Genomic DNA, 6,091 nt, shown 5'->3' with positions numbered 1-6,091 from the left:
GCTAAAGACAATTGGGGAAAGAACTTAAAAATTAAGATAAGTCATCTGGAAACAGAGGCACTTGAACTAAAACGAAAAAATAGTGTCTTGAAAGCCAAAATCAACCAGCTGGAAAATGAGGCAAAGGAGATGAAAGATGAGGTAAAGAGGATGAAAGACGATCTTCAAAGAAAATCAGACCTGAATGAAAAGGATGACCAAAAAGCCAGGGATGAAATCCAGTCTTTAAGAACCAGAATACAACAACTGGAATTAAGTGACCTCACAAGGCAGCAGGACACTATAAAACAAAACAAAAAGAATGAAAAAATTAAGGAAAATATGAAGCATCTCATTCACAAAACAAAAGATTTAGAAAATCTTCGAGAAGAGACAATTTAAGAATCATTGGTCTACCAGAAGACCATGACAAAAGAAAAAGCCGGGACATCATCCTACAGGAAATTATTTAGGAAAACTCTCCCAATATCCTAGAACAAGAGGGGAAAGTGGAGATTGAAAGAATCCACAGATCACCTCCTGTATTTAATCCCCAACTGACAACACCCAGGAATGTTATAACCAAATTAAAAAACTATCAGACCAAAGAAAAGATATTACAAGCTCCCAAGAAGAAGCCATTCAGATACCATGGAAACACATTGAGGATAATGCAGGATCTGGCTGCATCCACACTGAAGGACCAAAAGGCATGGAATATGATATTCTGGAAAGCAAGGGAACTAGGTCTATAACCAAGAACCAAATACCCATCAAAACTGACTATATTCTTACAGGGGAAAGTATGGTCATTCAACACAATAGAAGAATTCCAAACATTCATAAAGAAAAGACCAGACCTGAACAGAAAATTTGATGTCCAAGCACAGAACTCAAGAGAATCATCAAAAGATAATTAAAAAAGAGGGGGGAAAGAAAAAAAAACAAAAAAAAATTAAGAGACTCAATAAGTTAAAATGATATGTATCCCTATAAGAAAAGAGGTCATTGGTAACTCTTAAAAACTGTTGCTATCTGTGTGACCCTGGGCAAGTCACTTGACCCCCATTGCCTAGCCCTTACCACTGTTCTGCCTTGGAGCCAATACACAATATTGACTCCAAGACAGAAGGTAAGGGTTTAAAAAAAAAAAACTGTTGCTATCACCTGAACAGTTAGAAGAATTACAATTAGAGGGAACAGTGACAAACTGTATAGGATGAAAGGACAAGACATAAATAGGTGCATGCATAAATACATATACATGTACTGGCTAAGAGACAGAAAGGAGGATCAGTGGATCCTCCTGGGGTAAATGACCTCAGCAAGACAGTCTATGACAAACCCAAAGACCCCAGCTTTGGGGACAAAAATCCACAATTTGATAAAAACTGCTGGGAAAATTGGAAGACAGAGTGGGAGAGATTAGGTTTGGATCAACACCTCACACCCTACAACAAGATAAACTCAGAATGGGTGAATGACCTGAATATAAAGAAGGAAACTATAAATAAATTAGGTGAACACAGAATAGTATACATGTCAGACCTTTGGGAAGGGAAAGATTTTAAAACCAAGCAAGACTTAGAAAGAGTCACAAAATGTAAAATAAATAATTTTGACTACATCAAATTAAAAAGTTTCTGTAGAAATAAAACCAATGTAACTAAAATTAGAAGGATGGCAACAAATTGGGAAACAATCTTCATAACAAAAACCTCTGACTAAGGTCCAATTACTCAAACTCATAAAGAGCTAAACCAATTATACAAAAAATCAAGCCATTCTCCAATTGAAAAATGGGCAAGGGACACAAATAGGCAGTTTTCAGATAAAGAAATCAAAACTATAAGCATATGAAAAAGTGTTCTAAATCTCTTTTAATCAGAGAGATGCAAATCAAAAGAACTCTGAGGTATCACCTCACACCTAGCAGATTGGCTAACATGACAGCAAAGGAAAGTAATGAATGCTGGAGGGGATGTGGCAAAGTCGGACATTCATGCATTGCTGGTGGAGTTGTGAACTGATCCAACCATTCTGGAGGGCAATTTGGAACTATGCCCAAAGGGCGCTAAGAGACTGTCTGCCCTTTGATCCAGCTATAGCCCTACTGGGTTTGTACCCCAAAGAGATAATAAGGAAAAAGACTTGTACAAGAATATTCATAGCTGCACTCTTTGTGGTGGCCAAAAATTGGAAAATGAGGGGATGCCCTTCCATTGGAGAATGACTGAACAAATTGTGGTATCTGCTGGTGATGGAATACTATTGTGCTCAAAGGAATAATAAAGTGGAGGAATTCCATGGAGACTGGAACAACCTCCAGGAAGTGATGCAGAGCGAGAGGAGCAGAGCCAGGAGAACATTGTACACAGAGACAAACACACTGTGGTATAATCGAAGGTAATGGACTTCTCCATTAGTGGCAATGCAATGTCCCTGAACAATCTGCAGGGATCTAGGAGAAAAAACACTATCCACAAGCAGAGGACAAACTGTGGGAGTAAAAACTCTGAGGAAGGACAACAGCTTGACTACAGGGGTGGAGGGGATATCATTGAGGAGAGACTCTAAATGAACACCCTAATGCAAAAACCAATAACATGGAAATGAGTTTTGATCAAGGACACACATGATACCCAGTGGAAATGCGCATGGGCTAGGGGAGAGGTTGTGGGGGGAGGGGGGATGGGGAGAAGGGGGGAGGAAAAGAAAATGATCTTTGTTTCCAATGAATAATGTGTGAAAATGACCAAATAAAATAATGTTTAAAAACTAAAAAAACAAACAAAAAAAGAACTAATGCCTCATTTCTCCATAATTTGGTCATTTTCCAATTTGCCTTTCGTATCACTACCATTTTCTCATGGCATTTTTGTTAGCATTGAAGTGTATATATTAGGAGAAAGAAACACTTTGTGGTATTTTCATATTTTTAAGGGAAGATTATAATTTTAAACTCTAAGTTTCTACCTTTTGATCAGAAGCACTTGTTATCCCTAGCAGAGTCACAGGGTTTCTAGTTCCATATGTTGCTCAAGATGGAATATTCCCTAAAGACCTAGCAGCTAAAACTATGTCTGATAAAATGATGCAGTTCATGTTTTTGTTACATTGCTCGCACAAGAAGGTACCAGCTAAAATACATCATATTCATATCATAGCCTTACGGGTTGCTTTGGGATTTTTAAGCTACCTGAATGCAACCTATACAGGCTCCAAACAAAATGGATTATCTGGAAACGGTGTTTCTTGGATTTATAGTTATCTGATTCCATTCTTATATATTGGCAGTCCTCTATGCTTTCCAATATATTCTGCCATGTTATAATTATATTATTATATTTACAATAATAGGTTTTATACCTAATTCATTTCTATTTAACCGTTCATAAAAGAATCTACTTTGTGCATTATGTTATACAACAGAGAGAAGAAAACAGATGGATCAGGTTATTTCAACAAGGCTTAGAGCAGGTTAGACTTCCATGAAGCCTTTCCTGGTCTGCATCCCTATCCTTGAGTTGTCAGCATCCTCACCTCAAATTGCCTCGTGCCTCATAGAAAGTCAGTTACTTGAGGGCAAGGGTTGTTGTATTTGTTTTCGTCTATCTCCTTTTTCTCCTTGCACTGTCACAATCTGTAACCACCCACACCCCTTGCCTGGTCTATTGCTGCTGCTCCTTGCAGTTTTTCTTTTAATCATCTTCACACAGCTGCCAACAAACCAATCATCTCCCTAATAGATAGATTAGATAACAATATTATTAATTAGATAATATTAAAATATTAATATTTTTTAAATATTAAAATTAGATAATAATAGATAACAATGAGGGAGTATGTTTCATGGTTAATTGATAACTAGAAGATCAGGCAGTTATCTTATTTCTTCTGTCTACCGTCCTCCCTCTATGCCTCCCTTCCTCCCATTTCTTCCCTCTCTCCCAGCCTCCCTCTTCAGCCTCTTCAGCTTCTTTCCCCTTTGTCTTCTTCTTCTGCCTACTAAATCACTCAGGATGAGTTGGTGGTGTCTCAAATGAAAACACTTTATCCTCTTAAGTAAGGGTTTATTTGGGGAAGACAGGAAAAGATGGAGGATGGAGGGAAGAGGCTGAAGGATTTCCCTAGACTACAGCTTGGCCTCCAGTTGGAGGATATGGGGATAGAGCTCAGCTTGAGAGGAATGATGGACAGTCAGTCTGGCTTTCAGTCACGGTCACCAACAGAGCAAGCCAAAGGGATTATCCAAGTCCAAGAGATCAATGAGCTCCTCCTTCCTTGGTATATGACAGCCAGCAGCAGACAGGTCCAGAGTTCCTTCAACTGTCTCCTGGTAACATTCCAAATGGAACCTTCATTTGATTGACAGTCAGGTCACCACTTGGCCACTGCTTCTTGTCTTGCTGCATGCCTTTCCCAATTCCTCTTTCACATAGATAGGTTTAATACTGCTCACAAGCCAGGATCTCTTCATTGCATCTAGGATAAAGCACAACCTCCTTATCCTGACATTCAAGACTCTCCAGAATTTGGCACCAATCTACCTTTCCAGTCTTCTTTTCTCATTGCTTCCCTTTATGCAATGTGTACAGGTTCCAGACAAAACAGGCTCTAGGGAAATGGTGTTGCTTGAACTTACGGATTTCATTCTTCTATACTGGCAGTCCTCCATGCCTTCCAATATATTATCTGTGAAATCCTCCTTGTCACTCAAGCTTAGGTGTTCCTCACCCATGAAATCTCTCCCGATCCTCCTCACTAAGCAGAAGATGTTGTTTTGTTCCTCATAGCTCATATTTATCTAGACCTATTTTTTGTCCTCATTACAGCCAAATCTATGACATTTGCAAAGCTATCTTATCCCCTGCTCCCCACTAGGATATAAAGCCTTTAAGAACTGGGGTCATGATTTTTACCTTCATGTCCCTAATGCTTAGTATAATACAGTGCACATTTAAGAATGTCATTCTTTTTTAAATTTAATTAGTTAATTTAGAATATTTTTCCATGGCCACATGATTCAGGTTCTTTTACTCCCTCCTTCCCTCCTCCTGGAGCCAATGAGCAATTCCACTGGGTTATACATGTATCATTTATCGAAAGCTATTTCCGTATTATTTGTAATAGAGTGATCATTCAAAGTCAACATCCCCAATTATATCCCCATTGAATCATGTGATCAGTCATATGTTTTTCTTCTGCATTTCTACTCCCACAGTTCTTTCTCTGGGTGTGGATAGCATTTTTTTTTCTCATAAATCCCTCAGAATTGTCCTGGATCATTGCATCTATTACAATTAATTTTGCCACAATGTATTAGTCTCTGTGTACAATGTTCTCCTGGTTCTGCTCCTTTTGCTCTGCATCAATTCCTGGAGGACTTTCCAAAGAATGTCATTCTAAAATATTTGAATAAGTTCCTTCTATGTCTTGAATGTGAAGATCTTTATCAGAGGAACTTTTTACAACAGATTCTTTTCCACTTACCTGTTTTTCTTCTCATTTAAACTGCTTTGCTTTTGTTTGTGCAAAACTTTTATAAAATCAAAAATGTTTATTTTATCTTCTGTAATACTCTCTATCCTTTATTTGGTCATAAACTCTTCTCTTAAGCAGGGATATGAAAGCCCATTTCTTCCTTGTTTTTCTTACATGTTTATAATCTTTACCTTTTATGTCCAGGTTGTATCCATTTGGATCTTTAAACAGCATGAAATGTTGATTTATACCTAGTTTCTGTCATAACACTTTGTAGTTTTCTCAGAAATTTTTATCAAGTAATTATTGTTATTATGATTAAATCTTTAGTGACTCCAGTAGCTAGCATTTTTGGATTTTTTGAAAATGGTGCTATTGGGTTTATTTGCTTCTATACATATTCTAGACCTAATCCATTCCAATGATTGACCTCTCTATTTTTTTCTTATCCAATATCAAGTTGTTTCAATGGTCAAATAATTTGGGCAGTATTTTTTTATTAATTTTTATTAATTTTTATTATCATTATGACCAAGCACAAATAATTAATATTTCTCCAGTTATTGAATTCTGTCTTTATTTCTGTAAAGAGCATTTTGTAGTTGGATTTACATAATTCCTATATATG

This window comes from Monodelphis domestica, chromosome 3 (assembly GCF_027887165.1).
Source record: "Monodelphis domestica isolate mMonDom1 chromosome 3, mMonDom1.pri, whole genome shotgun sequence".
NCBI classification, from domain to species: Eukaryota; Metazoa; Chordata; class Mammalia; order Didelphimorphia; family Didelphidae; genus Monodelphis; species Monodelphis domestica.
This window is presented reverse-complemented; position numbering follows the sequence as displayed.